Source organism: Papaver somniferum, chromosome 7, assembly GCF_003573695.1.
Source record: "Papaver somniferum cultivar HN1 chromosome 7, ASM357369v1, whole genome shotgun sequence".
In the NCBI taxonomy this organism is placed as follows: Eukaryota; Viridiplantae; Streptophyta; class Magnoliopsida; order Ranunculales; family Papaveraceae; genus Papaver; species Papaver somniferum.
The window spans coordinates 220068671-220091184 of NC_039364.1; positions in this window are offsets into that span (position 1 = coordinate 220068671).

Genomic DNA, 22514 nt, shown 5'->3' on the forward strand with positions numbered 1-22514 from the left:
TTTGATTGCACCTAGTTTGTTTATTCTTGAGAATCTTCTCTTATGATATAAGATTCACTCAAACCAGATCGAAGTATGGACGGGATCTTTAGAACTGTTTGTAGATCTAAAGACGTCTTGTGATAATCCATTGTTAACAGACTCCGTTCTGTGTGTGATTGATTACAAGAGATTCAAGTTGTGGTGTGCAGGTGTTTATTGAAGATTTAAGAAGATTTGAAGACGAAGAAGATTTTTGATTTGGGTTCATAATCTTTGGTGTGCACAAAACTTGATCGACTGAGATCCAACTATAATCGGTTTATCTTTGATAGATTTTATTGATTAATTGCGTAGATTGGCATTGATATTTAGTATCTTGATAAGATCCTATTATTGATTGCATAATCTAAACTCTGCTACTTTCGTAGTTGTTGGATAGATTGATCTAAACCCGACAAATGAGTTTATTGGATTAAACAGAAGAGCCTTTGTCTAACTCATATCACTGACATTGAATAGAGTTGTCACCGAACAGATTTGTTGTTCCTTTACTGTTTGGAATACGAACCAAAAGAATTGTTCCAGTGCGTGCACTTATTGAATGTCAGAAGCGTATGGATACTGAAGAAACTAGGTGAACTATAGGTTTCGTTGCTTGGTCTCAACTACACGAAGTTAGGTTGATTTTGTATAACGGCTTAATTCTGAGAGTATTCAGTTCTGGACTAGGTCCCGAGGTTTTTATGCATTTTCGATTTCCTCGTTAACAAAATCTTGTTGTGTCATTTACTTCTGTTTTCGGCAATTATAATTGTTGTTATTATAATCTAAAGTAAATTACACAAACGTTAACTTTGTATTACTTGATAGTGATCCTATAGAGTTTGGTTAAGTCTGAACCTATTATCAAGTAATCAAACTTTGATTGTTGTATTGTTTCGATCTCGTATCCATATACGATCACACAAAGTGTGAATACCAATTAGTTGTATTGTCTCGACTTAGTCTATAGACAATCACTTTCTGTAAGAGGACTTATAAGTGGAAAAGTTTAAGATTGTGGTATATTTGGGTACCCTCATCTTTTCAATTGGTATCAGAGCAGGCAAACACGAAAATATCTAACAATCTGTGTTTGGTGCGATCCAACCTATAAGAATTAAATATATGTCTGATTCAGTTAATGTTATGCAAGAGTATGAATACTCAAATGTTGAAGATGTTACAACTTCGTTAACTCATGATCCAGGAGTTATGAAAACATCTGAGTCTATCTCTGGTGGAAAGAAAGATTCTGATAAAGAGTTGGTAAAACTCCTAAAGCCAATAAGATCTTTGTGTACACGGATGTTAAGAATGAGATCAGAGAAAAATACATTCAACTAAATATTCTAGCCAAAGAGAATATGGATCTCACTGTCAAACTAGAAGTCATTGGTAAATCTCTTACTCAAGAACAAGAGACTCATCCCGTGACTCTGACTGATGATGTTGTTTTAATTTCTTCTGATAGTGAAGAAACTAAGATTCCTTGTTCGACTTTTATAGACTATGATAAAACCGGTTTAGTCACGTCTGAAACAGATCATGATGATGGTAGTCTGCCTAACTACATCAAAACAGAAGAGGTTGAGAAACCAACTTCAATATCTACTGATGATCAAATGAAATCTTGTCCAAAGGAAACTTTGAAACGATTCCATGAAATCAATCTTAAGGAATACAACTTTCAGTCACTTGACAGGAAACTTATACTTCTTCAAAATACAGTGGTAAAAGTATTGAAAGAAGTTTCTTGTCTTAAAAAACTGAAAGATCATTCCTCAATAGAAAGACATAATATATCTCAATCCAACAAAGTCAACTCAAAACAATCTGTTGTAAGAGTTGATAATCGCTTCTGGAAAAAGGTTCCCCCCCAATCATGTCGAAACAGTCCTTGTTTACATGAAGAACAATTCCAGAAGAAAGGGAAAGAGAGAATCTCTGCCGAAGGAAACAATCAGGAATTTCCAATAGTTGTTTCAAGTAATCATGCTGATGTACATCATAAGGAAGTCCTTAGAATGAGAAAATCTTATGAAAATCTCATTGACAGAATTAAGAGAAATCTGTATATCTCTGAAAATTCTCACATCAGTACTATTTCTCCACATGATCATAAGTTTAGATCAAGGAAGGATCATCTTATTGGGAGAAAATACTTTGGACAGAAATTTCCAAAGAGGAACATGAATTATGTTTCTGATACTCACTGTAAGCAAGAAAAGGCTTACTCCGATACAATCTAATTGTATGGAGACTGTGCACTCTCATCCTTATTCATGCTCATAGTTTTGAGATGAGAAGCACATAAAAATAAGAGCACATTTTTTGTATAGTTTATATCAAAACGTGTGTGACAAACACTGGATAACTGCGAATCCACTTTTGTCTAAAAAGTGTTCATGTTTATCATGATTTTCCAAAATTAGGCTTTATTGGAAATTTTCGAATTTTAAAAATCCTTCCAGCATGAGATGTTCGGACAAAGGAAATAAAATATATTATGTATATATATTTTCGAAATTTCCCTAATACCTTCGGTCCGAGTGTTGTCTCTTCTTAAGAGAATACAATCTCTTGCATGTATTAAGAAACCCTGATCAATTATTATTTAAATACCTAGCATGCCTCCAATAACTCGCAGTATTATAAAGGTCAATAAGGAGGAAGCTCAAAAGGTTAAGTATTGTCAAGGAATCAATACAGAAAGGAAGAAGAAAATCATATCAAAAATCATGCCTGATTATGATTCTGATAGTTTTACTGGATCTCAAGATGAGTCATATTTGTTGGCTTGTAACCTTCAAGATCCAATAAAGACCAAGTGGATACGTTCTGATAGTATGATTGACTATATCCAAGGCTTTGAAGAACTAAGAACCAACCTCATAATGACGATTCGTCATCAAGATTGGCTCAAGGATAGAATTGAAGAAACAAAAGCTGATCTTACGGGTGTAGATGGGGAAAAACGGTTCGTTGGTTTTTTAGGGAAGTGAACACGATCGTGCGGACGAGACTCCTCAATCGAGAAAACTGCTTAAACTCAAACAGATGCACTGCACGGGAGTGCTTTGAGTTCGAGATATCAATTTGTAGGACTCCGGCCTAAACCAAGTCAATGGATGTTCCAGAGTCAATTCGGTCACAAAAAGGGAGATGGGTTGATCCGTAGGAGGGAAGCTGAGAATTGTGGGATCAATGATGATCAAGGATTGTGGATGTGTTGAAGGTTTCTGCAAGTATATGAACTGTTGAGTTTTGTGAATAAGTTTCGATCGACAGAATTGTGTAGACGAATGTTGTTCTCAGTCATTGATATTGGACTTATTTATGTTGTCAGAATAGTGAACACATTGATCCCAGTAAGTGTGACGCTTTCTTGAGTGAAAGAGTGGGAAAGTGGGAGATCGTGGTAAAGTTAGTTACATGTCGTGTGGAGACTTGATCGATCGTCCGCCCACTACTTTGCTAACTCCTTCAACCGCTTTCACGACTTAAACAAATTTCTCATCGTGGATGAACACACATGTTGTAGGCCGCCAAACGAAAACCCTGATTGTTATCCCCCATGTGACGTGATTGATGTCTCACGAACGTGGAGTCTGCAAAGCAGATGTGTATTTGATTAGTCAGTCGTTGACTTGATTAGACAGTAAGTTTAAGTTTTGTTGAATTGAGCATGATTGACGAATGCTCAGTAATTCATGGATTGAACATGTTATAGTTATTGAATGATTTTGATATTGCTCGTTTGAGCAAATATTGTAAATTCGATGAATTGTTGAATATTGAGTGTTGGATTAATATTCGAGCAACTGAGCAAGTATTGCTCAATTTGACAAATTACTGAATATTGATAGTTGGAACAATATTCGAGCAACTTAGCAAGTATTGCTCAATTCGACGAATTACTGAATATTGATAGTTGGATCAATATTCGAGCAACCGAGCAAGTATTGGTCAATTCGACGAATTATTGGTAATGTGACTCAATAAAATATTAATTAAAATATCCATAGCATACCAAGTATTATATAATTAATCCAGATGTTGATTGCTGAGTCAACATAAATTTATTAGTGTTCGAAATTGCTCAAAATCGTGATTTGCAGAGTATTGAATTCGAAACCCTAATTTTGATCGATTGATGATTTATTGAAAATCAATCATGAGTGAAGGAGGGACCGTCTACATGGGATAATGTACGACCATGTAGTGCCCAGGTGCTCGTGTGAGCATGCACCATAGTTCGTTGACCAGTTGGTGGAATGATGATTAAATGCAGGTTTAACCATTTATTGAAATAGTTCTCGATTGAGCATTAGGTGATAAAACCTAATTATGGAGAAGTGAGGGACCGTCCAAGGGAGCATGAAACCATACCTTGACGGTCGTGGGACCAGCTGATGGTCGTTTGAGCAAATTCCAAGTTGGTTGGAAAAAGTTTGAACCCAATATGAGCAATTGAGCAAATTAGGTTAATATTATAAGAATGTGTGGGACCGGCTCCTTGAAATCCTTAGGGCCGGCCTTGGTCGGTCAAGGAAGCATTCCCGTGTCACCATAATGTCCGTGTCTCAGTCCTGAGAGTTTTGATATTTTCTGGTGTGCGTTTGAGCTATCTTGGATTGTCAGAAGAGTTTGATCTTTGACTGAAATTCTTGATTTTGCTCGAATGAGCAAGTAGGACTTTGCTCGTTTGATCAATATTTTGAGAATATTAAAATAATAATATTTTTAATATTTTTTGTGAATAGCCTAACCGGTCATGTGACCATTTAACTTTTTGGCTTTTTCATGGTTTGAGCAATATTTGAGAAAATATGAAGAAACCAGGTTTTTTGCTCAAACAGATGAGTTTCATGAGATGAGGGAAATATAATAATTATGGAAACAAAGGATTACAAGGTATGGGACCGGCCATGGCTAGGGCATGGCTGGCCGGCTAGGTAGCCCGGTCCCATGACACCTTTCCTTATTTTATTATTTTTCATGAAACTGTGAAAATATGGAGAAACAGTGAGTTTTGCCCAAACAAGGAAAGTTGCTCGAATGAAGGAGTATTCATGAGTTTATGAAAATAATAAAATAAGGAAAAATAAAGGGAGAGGCGTGGGGGACCGGCCACGGCGGCGTGACCGGTCGGCCGGTGGGCCTGGTCCATAGGCGCCTCTTTTTTATTTTTTATTATTATTTTCTCTCTATCTATCTTGTGTAGGATTCCTAGTTTGTCCGGATTTTTGAATGCTCGTCCGCGCATCATTGTTGAGTACACTTGCACCATTTTTTGGGGCTTACTCGGTGATAGTCCAGACGCCCGATTGAGTAATTATTACTAATTCATGAAATTCAGCGGAGAATGATTCATGAAACAGAGTAATAATTATGAATTTTGCATCTATTACTAATCCATGAAATCCAGTCGGGGAATTCAGGGAACGGAGCAATGAGATAAATTGGTTATCTATTAATAATCCATGGAATCAGCCGGGGATCAGCCATGGAACAGAGTAATGAGATAAAACAGATTATTTTCTAGGAATTCAGTGGATGAATGTCACGATAGAATTAATCTATTGTAGAATCGAGATATGAGATAGTTGAAGCATCATACTCGTTCTGAAAGGTGCATAGTCAAGGAACAACGTGCATCTTCGACGTCTTGAAGGCGTTTAGCCCTCCAGCAAACAATTATGTCCAGAGAGCCACCTGAATCTATACACGGTCTCTCTACATAGTCAGGGAACAACGAGTATCGTCGACGTCCTGAAGGCGTTAAGCCCTCCGACAAACAATTATGTCCAGAGGACCGCCCAATCATTCTTCCATGTAGAGGGGGGTCTCTCTATGTACTCAGGGAACAACAAGTATCGTCGACGTCCCAAAGGCGTTGATCCCTCTGACAAACCATTATGTCCAAAGGACCGCCAAATCATGTTATTCTACATATTATTATTTTATGTCCAGAGGACCGCCAATCATGGATAACTGCGAATCCACTTTTGTCTAAAAAGTGTTCATGTTTATCATGATTTTCCAAAATTAGGCTTTATTGGAAATTTTCGAATTTTAAAAATCCTTCCAGCATGAGATGTTCGGACAAAGGAAATAAAATATATTATGTATATATATTTTCGAAATTTCCCTAATACCTTCGGTCCGAGTGTTGTCTCTTCTTAAGAGAATACAATCTCTTGCATGTATTAAGAAACCCTGATCAATTCTTATTTAAATACCTAGCATGCCTCCAATAACTCGCAGTATTATAAAGGTCAATAAGGAGGAAGCTCAAAAGGTTAAGTATTGTCAAGGAATCAATACAGAAAGGAAGAAGAAAATCATATCAAAAATCATGCCTGATTATGATTCTGATAGTTTTACTGGATCTCAAGATGATTCATGTTTGTTGGCTTATAACCTTCAAGATCCAATAAAGACCAAGTGGATACGTTCTGATAGTATGATTGACTATATCCAAGGCTTTGAAGAACTAAGAACCAACCTCATAATGACGATTCGTCATCAAGATTGGCTCAAGGATAGAATTGAAGAAACAAAAGCTGATCTTACGGGTGTAGATGGGGAAAAACGGTTCGTTGGTTTTTTAGGGAAGTGAACACGATGTGCGGACGAGACTCCTCAATCGAGAAAACTGCTTAAACTCAAACAGATGCACTGCACGGGAGTGCTTTGAGTTCGAGATATCAATTTGTAGGACTCCGGCCTAAACCAAGTCAATGGATGTTCCAGAGTCAATTCGGTCACAAAAAGGGAGATGGGTTGATCCGTAGGAGGGAAGATGAGAATTGTGGGATCAATGACGATCAAGGATTGTGGATGTGTTGAAGGTTTCTGCAAGTATATGAACTGTTGAGTTTTGTGAATAAGTTTCGATCGACAGAATTGTGTAGACGAATGTTGTTCTCAGTCATTGATATTGGACTTATTTATGTTGTCAGAATAGTGAACACATTGATCCCAGTAAGTGTGACGGTTTCTTGAGTGAAAGAGTGGGAAAGTGGGAGATCGTGGTAAAGTTAGTTACATGTCGTGTGGAGACTTGATCGATCGTCCACCCACTACTTTGCTAACTCCTTCAACCGCTTTCACGACTTAAACACATTTCTCATAGTGGATGAACACACATGTTGTAGGCCGCCAAACGAAAACCCTAATTGTTATCCCCCATGTGACGTGATTGATGTCTCACGAACGTGGAGTCTGCAAAGCAGATGTGTATTTGATTAGTCAGTCGTTGACTTGATTAGACAGTAAGTTTAAGTTTTGTTGAATTGAGCATGATTGACGAATGCTCAGTAATTCATGGATTGAACATGTTATAGTTATTGAATGATTTTGATATTGCTCGTCTGAGCAAATATTGTAAATTCGATGAATTGTTGAATATTGAGTGTTGGATTAATATTCGAGCAACTGAGCAAGTATTGCTCAATTTGACAAATTACTGAATATTGATAGTTGGAACAATATTCGAGCAACTTAGCAAGTATTGCTCAATTCGACGAATTACTGAATATTGATAGTTGGATCAATATTCGAGCAACCGAGCAAGTATTGGTCAATTCGACGAATTATTGGTAATGTGACTCAATAAAATATTAATTAAAATATCGGTAGCCTACCAAATATTATATAATTAATCCAGATGTTGATTGCTGAGTCAACATAAATTTATTAGCGTTCGAAATTGCTCAAAATCGTGATTTGCAGAGCATTGAATTCGAAACCCTAATTTTGATCGATTGTTGATCGATTGATAATTTATTGAAAATCAATCATGAGTGAAGGAGGGACCGGCTACATGGGATACTGTACGACCATGTAGTGCCCAGGTGCTCGTGTGAGCATGCATCATATTTCGTTGACCAGTTGGTGGAATGATGATTAAATGCAGGTTTAATCATTTATTGAAAGAGTGCTCGATTGAGCATTAGGTGATAAAACCTAATTATGGAGAAGTGAGGGACCGTCCAAGGGAGAAAGAAACCGTCCCTTGGTGGTCGTGGGACCAGCTGATGGTCGTTTGAGCAAATTCCAAGTTGGTTGGAAAAAGTTTGAACCCAATATGAGCAATTGAGCAAATTAGGTTAAGATTATAAGAATGTGTGGGACCGGTTCCTTGCAAGCCTTAGGGCAAGCCTTGGTCGGTCAAGGAAGCATGACCGTGTCACCATAATGTCCGTGTCTCAGTCCTGAGAGTTTTGATATTTTCTGGTGTGCGTTTGAGATATCTTGGATTGTCAGAAGAGTTTGATCTTTGACTGAAATTCTTGATTTTGCTCGAATGAGCAAGTAGAACTTTGCTCGTTTGATCAATATTTTGAGAATATTAAAATTATGATTTTTTAATATTTTTCATGAATAGCCTAGCCGGTCATGTGACCATTTAACTTTTTGGCTTTTTCATGGTTTGAGCAATATTTGAGAAAATATGAAGAAACCGGGGTTTTTTGCTCACACAGATGAGTTTCATGAGATGAGGGAAATATAATAATTATGGAAACAAAGGATTGCAAGGTATGGGACCGGCCATGGCTAGGGCATGGCTGGCCGGCTAGGTAGCCCGGTCCCATGACACCTTTCCTTATTTTATTATTTTTCATGAAACTGTGAAAATATGGAGAAAACGTGAGTTTTGCCCAAACAAGGAAAGTTGCTCGAATGAAGGAGTCTTCATGAGTTTATGAAAATAATAAAATAAGGAAAAATAAAGAGAGAGGCGTGGAGGACCGGCCACGGCGGCGTGATCGGTCGGCCGGTGGGCCTGGTCCCTAGGCGCCTCTTTTTTATTTTTTATTATTATTTTCTCTCTCCTATTTTGTGTAGGATTCCTCGTTTGTCCGTATTTTTGAATGCTCGTCCGCGCATCATTGTTGAGTACACTTGCACCATTTTCTTGGGGCTTACTCGGTGATAGTCCAGACGCCCGATTGAGTAATTATTACTAATTCATGAAATTCAGCGGAGAATGATTCATGAAACAGAGTAAAAATTATGAATTTTGCATCTATTACTAATCCATGAAATCCATTCGGGGAATTCAGGGAACGGAGCAGTGAGATAAATTGGTTATCTATTACTAATCCATGGAATCAGCCGGGGATCAGCCATGGAACAGAGTAATGAGATAAAACAGATTATTTTCTAGGAATTCAGTGGATGAATGTCACGATAGAATTAATCTATTGTAGAATCGAGATATGAGATAGTTGAAGCATCATACTCGTTCTGAAAGGTGCATAGTCAAGGAAAAACGTGCATCGTCGACGTCTTGAAGGCGTTTAGCCCTCCAGCAAACAATTATGTCCAGGGAGACACCTGAATCTATACACGGTCTCTCTACATAGTCAGGGAACAACGAGTATCGTCGACGTCCTGAAGGCGTTAAGCCCTCCGACAAACAATTGTGTCCAGAGGACCGCCCAATCATTCTTCCATGTAGAGGGGGGTCTCTCTATGTAGTCAGGGAACAACGAGTATCGTCGACGTCCCAAAGGCGTTGATCCCTCTGACAAACCATTATGTCCAGAGGACCGCCCAATCATGTTATTCTACATATTATTATTTTATGTCCAGAGGACCGCCACTCATGGATAACTGCGAATCCACCTTTGTCTAAAAAGTGTTCATGTTTATCATGATTTTCCAAAATTAGGCTTTATTGGAAATTTTCGAATTTTAAAAATCCTTCGAGCATGAGTTGTTCGGACAAAGGAAATAAATTATATTATGTATATATATTTTCGAAATTTCCCTAATACCTTCGGTCCGAGTGTTGTCTCTTCTTAAGAGAATACAATATCTTGCATGTATTAAGAAACCATGATCAATTCTTATTTAAATACCTAGCATGCGTCAAATAACTCGCAGTATTATAAAGGTCAATAAGGAAAAAGCTAAAAAGGTTAAGGATTGTCAAGGAATCAATACAGAAAGGAAGAAGAAAATCATATCAAAAATCATGTCTGATTATGATTCTGATAGTTCTACTGGATCTCAAGATGAGTCATGTTTGTTGGCTTACAACCTTCAAGATCCAACAAAGACCAAGTGGATACATTCAGATAGTATGATTGACTATATCAAAGGCTTTTAAGAACTAAGAACCAACCTCATAATGACGATTCGTCATCAAGATTGGCTCAAGGATATAATTGAAGAAACAAAAGCTGATCTTGTGGGTGTACATGGGGAAAAACGGTTCGCTGGTTTTTTAGGGAAGTGAAGAGACGATCGTGCGGACGAGACTCCTCAACCGAGCAAACTGCTTAACCTCAAACAGATGCACTGCACGGGAGTGCTTTGAGTTCGAGATATCAATTTGTAGGACTCCGGCCTAAACCAATTCAATGGTTGTTCCAAAGTCAATTCGGTCACAAAGAGGGAGATGGGTTGATCTGTAGGAGGGTGTTTGTGGGTGAAAACCGTTTCTGCTGATTTCGGTAATTTCGTGTGAGTGCAAACAAATCTAAACCCAAAACAATGTACTGCACGGGAGTACTTTGATTCGAGAGATCAATCTGTACAATCCTGGCCTAAAGCAAGAAATGGTATTTCGAGGCTTGCTTCGGTCACAATGTGAAGGAGAAGGGTTGGTCTTAGGGAGGGAAGCGAAGAAAGTGTTGAGGCCAGAATAGTTGATTCTGGAAGTGTGGGTGTTTTGCGACTTGTATCCGAAAGTTGAACTGGCAAACTGAATGGAAAGCTACCAGGTGATTTCTGGATGTGTATTATTCTCCCGACCAAAACTTGTTTTTGGTAGAAATAGGTGAGACCTATTTATACAAGTCGCAACGAAACGTACCCTAGCCTCGTAAGAAGTGGAAACAGTTGAGTAATGAAAGAAAGCGGTAACGGGTAACGCCTGGAATTGATGTTTCTATAATGAAGGAAACGTTTCACCATTAGTTCTTGCATTTACTAACCGCCTCACTTTTATGACACTTTCCTGTAACGGATGTATTGCACGCTGCACGCTGTAAACCTCCAGACCAATACCCTGATGAGCATCCCCCAGTTTGTGACATGTTTTGATGTCTCGAGTGTTTTCGTGGAAAATGTGTAACATGTTGCTATTGTTTGGCAAGTTCAAATTGAGAGGCTTCCCGGTTCGGTGACGAACTTTTACGGCTGAGATTTGCATCTCAGAAGGAAGGATAGCCATTGATTGTTGCAACCTTCCGTTTGGAAGCCAGCGGCATGGAGGGAAGCGCTTGCGGCTTGGAAGGGAAGCGCTTGCGGCTTTGTCTAAATTAGGGTTTGGTATCCCGAAACCCTAATTAGCGCCCTTTACTAGAATCTATGTAGGATTCTCGTACAGACTCGGATTTTGATGGTTCGCCCCTCCATTCTGCACGGAAAAGAATTTCCTATCTCCCTACGCAAGAATAATTAGGGTTTGAGCTCGTTCGGGAGGTGAAAACATCCCGAAAGTAAAACTCAGGAAGAATTCAGGAGGGATGTTGGTAGCAACTTGCCCAAATTAGGGTTTGGCGTGTTGAAACCCTAATTAGTGCGTGTAGTATGCGTGTGCGGCATGTTTGGCGCGTTTTGGAAGTTGGCGCGTTTTTGGGAGGCTAGCGTGTTTTGGGAAGCTAGCGTGTTTTGGGAAGCTAGCGTGTTTTGGGACGCTGGTGAGTTTTGGGACGCTAGCGTGTTTTAGGAAGCTAGCGTGTTTTGGGACGCTAGCGTGTTTTGGGAAGCTAGCGACCTCTTTTGAGACCGTGGAAGGTTTGGAGCAACCTGATTGGTCAATAAAGTAGGGGGACGACAAGCTTAGGGCACGACCACACTTTTAACGCGCGGTGGCGGATTTGAAGCGACCTGATTGGTCGATGGAAAGCGGGCCGCCGTGCTAGGGCGCGACCGCACTTTTGGTGCGTTGTGGCGGATTTGGTTGCCTAGATTGGCTAAGAATGGTTTTGACCAACGTGGTCTAGTATACTGCGCGGGGGCGCGAAACCCTAATTTTGCAAATTAGTCGGGTTTATGAGTTTTTTTTTAGTTATCACAGTAATTGGCTGGATTTTGTATGCTGCCGCACAAAATCTTTATCTACAGAATGTTCTGTGCTTTCTATCTGAGCATTTCGTGCAATGGCCTTAACTTTGGTACTTGGAGATTCATGCTACTCCGCTGCAAGTGAACATAAATCCGTCATGCCATACCGATTTAAGGGTTCTGCTGGGGAACATAGCACAGGAAAGTACTCAGTGAGTCTAGTATCGGCGAGGTGCCAGAATTTATAGAGTGTTATGGATAAAAGTGTCTTGAGCGTCTCAATAAATGTGTCGGTGGAGAGGTTAGTACTCGCAGCACCGTTTCCTTGCAGAGTGACGTCACATCTGATGCAAGGTTTTACGATTTTAACCCTAAGATAAAAACCACCATCAACATTAAGTCCCCTGCTTATCACGTGACAGTGGCATTGTTGCGGGGTAAGCATGAGATGGTGACAGGCGAGAGTAAAATCGAGAGAGCAATACGTGAAGAGATCGCCAAGGAAATTCAACTAACCTTTAGTGGAAGGCATGAGAAATCTGTGATCCTTGTGCTGGCGGAGTTTGCATGGATTCATCTTGGCCATGGGATGTTGGCACCGGTATTAGCTTGACTTGTCTCGGCTCGGACGCGACTTGGCTTGGCGCGGCTTGACCTGGCTTGGGCGCGACTTGGATTGGCGCGGCTTGGACGCAGCTTGGACGCGGAAGGCTTGGGCGCTGAGAAGGACGCAGGTTATTGGTGCAACGGTTGTCGAGCAGAGAAGATAGCGCTGGAAGGATGCAAGATGCAAGATGTTGGTGCTGGACAGGGTGTGGTATTGTGGCTATCATGGCTTGCACATGCTTTTTGGCATGTGCGTGCGGCATGTGCGTCTGGTAAGCGCGTCTAGCATGCACATATGGCATGCGCGTCTGGTAAGAGCGTCTGGCATGTGCGTCTGGTAAGCGCGTCTGGCGTGCACGTCTAGTAAGCGCGTCTGGCATGCGCGTCTGGTAAGCGCGTCTGGCATGCGCGTCTGGATTGCGAGTCTGGTAAGCGCGTCTGGCTTGCGCGTATGGTAAGCGCGTATGGCATGTGCATCTGGCTTGCGCGTCTGGCATTGTCTTGGCCGCGGACTGTTGGCTACCAAGCGGTGATGATAACGCTAATGACTTTAGTCCGTGGGATGGTGGAAATGGCACTTGGAAGGCTTGCACGATGGATCACAGAATGCTGGAGCGTTGGCGCTAACTTAACCACAGAGTGCTGGAGTCATGGAGAGTTGCAGGTTGAGCGATTGGTGTTCTTCGTGTTGTCGCGCTGTTGGTTCGGTCATGGAGCGGAGATATTGGCACACTACTTGTTCGGCTATGGAGCATGAGTATGGTGCGCCCATTCATCCATTCCGGTTCATGGAAGTAAGGAATCCTTATTATGTTCAAACTCTAGAAATTGCGTTCGTATGAAAAGGGGTATCGACCCTCTTCTGTTTTTGTTGTTCGTCCAGTTCTGTGCTTTTATTTGTAGTATCTGGATCCTCTTCGTCATTTGTTAGCGGTGGTAGAGCGAGCATTAGTGGTAACAAAGCAATCTCCAAATCATCATCAATGCGATCCAGGAGAACTCAAGGTAGGTGCTCTCGCATGTATCCACCCAAAAGTTCCATCGATCTTCTCCAGAATGTGTAATAAGGTTCTGACTCCAGAAGGATGAGTATCTGACCTCTCCAGTGGATTTCAAAATTTACCAAACTCCATTGCACTTCTTGGTATGGATGTATGAAATAATGTCAGGGCTAATCTTAGAGATTGTGGTTGCGTTGTTGGTTCATCCTTGACTTTAGGTTATTTGGTACTTAGACTTTTGATTGCGATGATGATATACTGTGGATGCTTGTATGGTCGAAATCTTCCGCAACCATTGGGTGAAGTAGATGATTTGAGAAATGTTCCGTTGCCGATGTGCTGCTATCAAGTCCTCGAGGACTTCGTTCCAAATGACATCCTTTGAACCATCTTCTGAACCTTGGACGATTGTATGGAATGGGATGCAGTGAGAAGTGCCGAGTTATACTGTTAGATCTGATGGTGTGGCCGGATATGTGAAAGTATCTTTGTGGCGTACTTTTGGGGTTTTTGATGCGCGTGTACGACTTCGTGTTGAGAAATTCATGCGGTAGGACTTCGACAGTGATGATGTTGAAATAAGAAATAACCTGGTTGAGGGCAGTGACAGCGTCCCATGCTGGTAGTCCCTATGTGTAGCCTACTTTCATCGCATCGCCTTGAATCCACGTCTACGGTGTTTAATACAAGCTTATTGTACTCTTCTGGATGTGACGCTGGGATGCTCAGAATATCACATGGACGAAATATTCTGGAGAGCGAAGAGGTAGAAATGAGAGAGTTATGTTGTTTATCGTGGCTACCTTTGTTTCTTCGAGAAAATGTTTCAGCCGCGTCTCTGGAGTTATCTCATGAGTCTTTGATGGTCGTCGGGATGGACTGCGATGAGCAGTCCCCAGTCACACTTTTTAGCTTCTGAAGTTGTTTTCTATGAGAAGGTTTGGGATCCGCCGCGGCCTCGTAAAGTGTTGCAGGCGCCTTGTAGACAGAGAGGTGATGATATTCTTATGCTACGTCCTTGAAGAGTAGATGACCTTGTCATGGCTATGATTTTCGGTTGTCCGTGTCTTCTGAGCTTTGACAGTGAAGGGATCCCGTGTAGAGCCTCAGTCCCCAAGTGTGGTTTACATGTTTCTTTGTAGCGGTTGTTGCTATGGTGAAGCTCTGGCTGGTATCAACAAAGGAGCAGCAGCAGTTTTTGGCAGCACATGTGATCCGAATAGACTATGTTGTTGTGGAAACAAAATAGGTTGGAGGAATTGCATGGGCGTCCATGGAAGCAACGGGATCGGCTGGATGCGTAAGCGAGTAAACTGTCCACGACCACGAGCTTTGGATAGATGGATCAAAAAGTGGCCACAGCTATGAACCTTGGCTGGTCGTGATCACGATCCTTGACAGGGAGGAGCATGGTGACCATGGGAACGAACTATGGAAGGAAGGAGCGTGGCGGCTACGGCATGATCTTTGGCAGGAAGAAGTGGCGGCTACGGCACGATCCTTGGCAGGAAGGAGGCGTTGAAGCATATGGAGCAAAACGCTGAGGATTCGACTTAGGATCCTATAGCAGTTTATGGGAAAACGCTAAAGCGGAGCGGCTGCTAGAGCGAGCGTTGAAGCGGAGCCGCTGCTGGAGAACATTGAAGAGGAGCGAATTCTGGAGAGAATCGTCTCCTGGGGAAAACTCAAGTGAGGGTGCTATTAACCCTTGACTTCGAAAAACGACTTGATGCGATATAACATATAAGAAGACGACATAAATAGTGCTGGTCGGCAAGTCGTGTTTTTCAACTTATTGGAAAGAATATGCTTCTTCTGTTTGATTTTCCTTTGCAACTCTCTGAGCCTTGACGGCTACAATGTTAAAGTCGGAGGCCGCGTCAATCAGCATGCTGTCAAAACTCGACATCCTTCAAGTGAACAGTGGTTAGGAGTCCCAGTTTCATCTATCAATCGTGCTTTCCAAGAGAGGTTGGGTTTCGGGAACGGCTTCCCTGGCTGGAAACAGCTGCTTTCCTGATGTAGTGCGATTGAGGGCTGCAAATATGTCTTGACGCTGCGTATTGGAGAAATACAGAATCTCACATAAATGTTTCATCATAGACTGCACGATTTTGTGGGCGAAGTCCCCAGAAATCATGCAGCTCCTGACGGGAAGAGGGTCTCTGTGAACTCAGGAGGGTTGCTGATTTTCTTTGCCCCAATTTTTGGAGAAGTCGTTCCTGATCTTCACGTGTGATGAAATTGGATTGCTGATTCTTTTCTACTGGGCGTTTAGGAGCAACGCGAGCCGCTTCACCTATAAAGGCGCATCCTGCTGAAGTGCTTGCGCCAGATGTTAAAAAGGGGTGGACGTGACTCTTGTGGTAACCGTTCCGTTAGTGTCTTGAGGAAGATAGGTATCTCTTTCTGAGTTATAGTCATGTCTGTCTGAGCCTTACGAGAACCTTTTGTCTTTCCATCAAATCAACAGTGGTAAGAGGAGATCGGCTTCTTCTGGCTCCTCAAGTCTCTCGTCCTGATAGTGGAGTAGCAGCGGTTATGGTGACGGCTGGAGCTATCACACTTGAAGAAACGTTAGGAGTGGCGGAAGCGGCTCTGGCTCTGGTGATCGGAGGTGTAACGCCTGAAGGGACATTTTCTACGTCGCTGGTGTTGACAGGTGGCGTATTAATGTCACTCTGTTAGGAGGCATGAAGAATATGTGATCCTTGCATTCGCGGCTTTGCCTAAATTTGGTTTGGCCATTGAGTGTTGGCGTCAGCGCTGCAACTTTGGCTACTGATCGGTAGCGGTGGAACTGCAACTTGGTCCATGAGAAGGTGCTCTGGCTGGATTTGGAAAGGGGGATGGCGCTGCCCCGGCCGGCTAAGGAATGGCCCATGGCGCTGCTGGCTAGGACGCGAGTTGTTGGCGTCGGCTTGACATGGAGCCGCTGGTGTTGGTTTTGAAGTAAAGCCGCTAGCATTGGCTCGGCGCGCGCCATCTTGGCTTGGTGAGCCGTCAATGTCGTTGGCTCGTCTTGGGACACGGAGTTGTGGGTGCAATCGTCTATGAGCGGAGAAGTTGCGCTGGAAGGGTGCAAGCTGTTAGCGCTGGAAAAGATGCAAGGTGCCGGCGCTGGAAGGACGCAAGCTGTTAGCACTGGAAAATATGCAAGCTGCCGGCGTTGGAAGGACGCAAGCTGTTAGCGCTGGAAAAGATGCAAGCTGCTGGCGCGTATTATTGGCTTTGCTTCCCTGTCTTAGTGCTACCGGCAGAGTGGTATCAATAAAGCAGACGAACATATTCCCGGTATGTATCTCCGTGTTTCTTCTTTCTGTTGTTGGTGCAAACCCTAGCCATAGGCATGCCCGCCATAGTTTTATGGGCGACGCCGTCCTGACCGCGAGAACTCCCCAGTCACTCCTTGTCGTGTGATAACTGGTAACTGAGCTGTTTGGTGACTGAGCCATTGATCCTCGAGCAGATCGTTTACTTTCACCATCTTAGAAGTCCCCAGTCACCCTTTGTCGTGCGATAACTGTTAACTGAGCCGTTTGGTGACTGAGCCATTGATCCCCGAGAAGGTCGTTTACTTTCACCATCTTAGAATCTGGGTTGAAGAATGAAATCGGGAATTGGAGATTGATATTGTAACCGAGGTATTAATCTCCCACTGTGGTCGCCAATTGTTTGTGGGTGAAAACTGTTTCTGCTGATTTCGGTAATTTCGTGTGAGTGAGGGTGAGAAACAAATCTAAACCCAAAACAATGTACTGCACGAAGTACTTTTGATTCGAGAGATCAATCTGTACAATTCTGGCCTAAACCAAGAAATGGCCGATCCAGGCTTGCTTCGGTCACAAAGTGAAGGAGAAGGGTTGTTCCTAGGGAGGGAAGCGAAGAAAGTGTTGAGGCCAAAATAGTTGATTCTGTAAGTGTGGGTGTTTTGCGACTTGTATCCGAAATTTGAACTGGCGAGCTGAGTGGAAAGCTACCAGGTGATTTCTGGATGTGTATTATTCTCCTGACCAAAACTTGTTTTTGGTAGAAATAGGTGAGACCTATTTATACAAGTCGCAACGAAACGTACTCTAGCCTCGTAAGAAGTGGAAACGGTTGAGTAATGGAAGAAAGCGGTAACGGGTAACGCCTGGAATTGATGTTTCCATAATGAAGGAAACGTTTCACTATTACTTTTTGTATTTACTAACCGCCTCACTTTTATGACACTTTCCTGTAACGGGCGTATTGCACGCCGCACGCTGTAAACCGCCAGACCAATACCCTGCTGAGCATCCCCCAGTTTGTGACATGTTTTGATGTCTCGAGTGTTTTCGTGGAAAACGTGTAACATGATGCTATTGTTTGGCAAGTTAAAATTGAGAGGCTTGCCGGTTCGGTGACGAACTTGTACAGCTGAGATTTGCATCTCAGAAGGAAGGATGGTCGTTGATTGTTGCAACCTTCCGTTTGGCAGCCAGCGACATGGAGGGAAGCGCTTGCGGTTTGGAAGGGAAGCGCTAGCGGCTTTGTCTAAATTAGGGTTTGGTATGCCGAAACCCTAGAATCGCTGTAGAATTCTCGTACGGACTCGGATTTTGATGGTCCACCCCTCCATTCTGCACGAAAAACTATCTCCCCACGCGGGAATATTTAGGTTTTGAGCTCGTCCGGGAGGTGAAAACAGCCCGAAAGTAAAACTCAGGAAGAATTCAGGAGGGATGTCTGTAGCAACTTTCCCAAATTAGGGTTTGGCGTGTTGAAACCCTAATCAGTGCGTGTAGTATGCGCGTGCGGCATGTTTGGCTCGTTTTGGAAGTTGACGCGTTTTTGGGAGGCTAGCGTGTTTTGGGAAGCTAGCGTGTTTTGGGACGCTGGCGAGTTTTGGGACGCCGGCGAGTTTTGGGACGCTAGCGTGTTTTGGGAAGCTAGCGACCTCTTTTGAGACCGTGGAAGGTTGGAGCAACCTGATTGGTCAATGAAAGTAGGGGGCCAGCAAGCTTAGGGCACGACCAAACTTTTAACGCGCGGTAGCGGATTTGAAGCAACCTGATTGGTCGATGGAAAGAGGGCCGGCGTGCTAGGGCGCGACCGCACTTTTGGTGCGATGTGGCGGATTTGGTTGTCTAGCTTGGCTAAGCATGGTTTCGACCAACGGGGTCTAGTATACTGCGCGGGGCGCGAAATCCTAATTTTGCAAATTAGTCGGGTTTATGAGTTCTTTGTGAGTTATCACAGTAATTGGCTGGATTTTGTATGCTAGCGCACAAAATATTTATCTACATAATGCAGTGTGCTTTTTGTCTGAGCATTTCGTGCAATGGCCTTAACTTTGGTACTTGGAGGTTCATGCTACTCCGCTGCGAGTGAACATAAATCCGTCATGCCATACCGATTTAAGGGTTCTGCTGGGGAACATAGCACAGGAAAGTACTCAGTGAGTCTAGTATCGGCGAGGTGCAAGAATTTACAGAGTGTTATGGATAAAAGTGTATTGAGCGACTCAATAAATGTGTCGGTGGAGAGGTTAGTACTCGCATCACCGTTTCCTTGCAGAGTGACGTCACATCTGATGCAAGGTTTTACGATTTGAACCCTAAGCTAAAAACCATCATCTACAGAGGGAAGCTGAGAATTGTGGGATCAATGATGATCAAGGATTGTGGATGTGTTGAAGGTTTCTGCAAGTATATGAACTGTTGAGTTCTGTGAATAAGTTTCGATCGATAGAATTGTGTAGACGAATGTTGTTCTCAGTCATCGATATTGGACTTATATATATTGTCAGAATAGTGAACACATTGATCCCAGTAAGTGTGACGGTTTTTTGAGTGAAAGAGTGGGAAAGTGGGAGATCGTGGTAAAGTCAGTTCCATGTCGTGTGGAGACTTGATCGATCGTCCACCCAGTACTTTGCGAACTCCTTCAACCGCTTGCACGACTTACTCATATTTCTCGTCGTGGATGAACACACGTGTTGTAGGCCGCCAGACCAAAACTCTAATTGTTATCCCCCATGTGACGTGATTGATGTCTCACGAACGTGGAATCTGCAAAGCAGACGTGTATTTGAATTACTGAGTCGTTGACTTGATTAGATAGAAATTCTAAGTTTTGTTATTGAGCATGATTGACGAATGCTCAGTAATTCATGGATTGAACATGTTATAGTTATTGAATGATGTTGATATTGCTCGTCTGAGCAAATATTGTAAATTCGATGAATTGTTGCATATTGAGTGTTGGATCAATATTCGAGCAATTGAGCAAGTATTGATCAATTCGACGAATTATTGGTAACGTGACCCAATAAAATATTAATTAAAATATCGATAGCCTACCAAATATTATATAATTAATCCATATGTTGATTGCTGAGTCAACATAAATTTATTAGTGTTCGAAATTTCTCAAAATCGTGATTTGCAGAGCATTGAATTCGAAACCCTAATTTTGATCGATTGCTGATCGATTGATGATTTATTGAAAATCAATCATGAGTGAAGGAGGGACCGGCTACATGGGATAATGTACGACCATGTAGTGCCAAGGTGCTCGTGTGAGCATGCACCATAGTTCGTTGACCAGTTGGTGGAATGATGATTAAATGCAGGTTTAATCATTTATTGAAATAGTGCTCGATTGAGCATTAGGTGATAAAACCTAACTATGGAGAATTGAGGGACCGACCAAGGGAGCATGAAACCGTCCCTTGGTGGTCGTGGGACCAGCTTATGGTCGTTTAGTGAATTCCAAGTTGGTTGGAAAAAGTTTGAACCCAATATGAGCAATTGAGCAAATTAGGTTAAAATTATAAGAATGTGTGGGACCGGCTCCTTGCAAGCCTTAGAGCCGGCCTTGGTTGGTCAGGGAAGCATGCCCGTGTTACCATAATGTCTGTGTCTCAGTCCTTCGAGTTTTGATATTTTCTGGTGTGCGTTTGAGCTATCTAGGATTTTCAGAAGAGTTTGATCTTTGACTGAAATTCTTGATTTTGCTCGAATGAGCAAGTAGGACTATGCTCGTTTGATCAATATTTTGAGAATATTAAAATAATAATATTTTAATATTTTTCGTGAATAGCCTATCCGGTCATATGACCATTTGACTTTTTGGCCTTTTCATGGTTTAGGCAATATTTGAGAAAATATGAAGAAACCAGGGTTTTTTGCTCAAACGGATGAGTTTCATGAGATGAGGGAAATATAATAATTATGGAAACAAAGGATTGCAAGTTATGGGACCGGCCATGGCTAGGGCATTGCTGGCCGGCTAGGTATCCCGGCCCCATGACACCTTTTCTTATTTTATTATTTTTCATGAAACTGTGAAAATATGGAGAAACCGTGAGTTTTGCCCAAACAAGGAAAGTTGCTCAAATAAAGGAGTCTTCATGAGTTTATGAAAATAATAAAATAAAGAAAAATAAATAGAGAGGCGTGGGGGACCGGCCACGACGGCGTGACCAGTCGGCCGGTGGGCCTGGTCCCTAGGCGCCTCTTTTTTATTTATTATTATTTTCTCTCTCCTATTTTGTGTAGGATTCCTCGTTTGTCCGTATTTTTGAATGCTCGTCCGTGCATCATTGTTGAGTACACTTGCACCATTTTCTTGGGGCTTACTCGGTGATAGTCCAGACGCCGATTGAGTAATTATTACTAATTCATGAAATTCAGCGGAGAATGATTCATGAAACAGAGTAATAATTATGAATTTTGCATCTATTACTAATCCATCGGGGAATTTAGGGAGCGGAGCAATGAGATAAATTGGTTATCTATTACTAATCTATGGAATCAACCGGGGATCAGCCATGGAACGGAGTAATGAGATAAAACAGATTATATTCTAGGAAATCAGTGGATGAATGTCACGATAGAATTAATCTATTGTAGAATCGAGATATGAGATAGTTGAAGCATCATACTCGTTCTGAAAGGTTCATAGTCAAGGAACAACATGCATCGTCGACGTCTTGAAGGCGTTTAGCCCTCCAGCAAACAATTATGTCCATAGAGCCACCTGAATCTATACATGGTCTCTCTACATAGTCAGGGAACAACGAGTATCGTCGACGTCCTGAAGGCGTTAAGCCCTCCGACAAACAATTATGTCCAGAGGACCGCCCAATCATTCTTCCATGTAGAGCGGGGTCTCTCTATGTAGTCAGGGAACAACGAGTATCGCCGATGTCCCAAAGGCGTTGAGCCCTCTGAAAAATTATTATGTCCAGAGGATCGCCCGATCATGTTATTCTACATATTATTATTTTATGTCCAGAGGACCGCCAATCATGGATAACTGCGAATCCACTTTTGTCTAAAAAGTGTTCGTGTTTATCATGATTTTCCAAAATTAGGCTTTATTGGAAATTTTTGAATTTTAAAAATCCTTCCAGCATGAGATTTTCGGAAAAAGGAAATAAATTATATTCTGTATTTATATTTTCGAAATTTCCCTAATACCTTCGATCCGAGTGTTATCTCTTCTTAAGAGAATACAATCTCTTGCCTATATTAAGAAACCATGATAAATTCTTATTTAAATACCTAGCATGCCTCCAATAACTCGCAGTATTATAAAGGTCAATAAGAAGAAATCTCAAAAGGTTAAGGATTGTCAAGAAATCAATATCGAAAGGAATAAGAAAATCATATCAAAAATCATGTATGATTATGATTCTGATAGTTCTACTAGATCTCAAGATGAGTCATGTTTGTTGGCTTACAACCTTCAAGATCCAACAAAGACCAAGTGGATACGTTCTGATAATATGATTGACTATATCCAAGGCTTTGAAGAACTAAGAACCAACCTCATGATGACGGTTCGTCATCAAGATTGGCTCAAGGATATAATTGAAGAAACCAA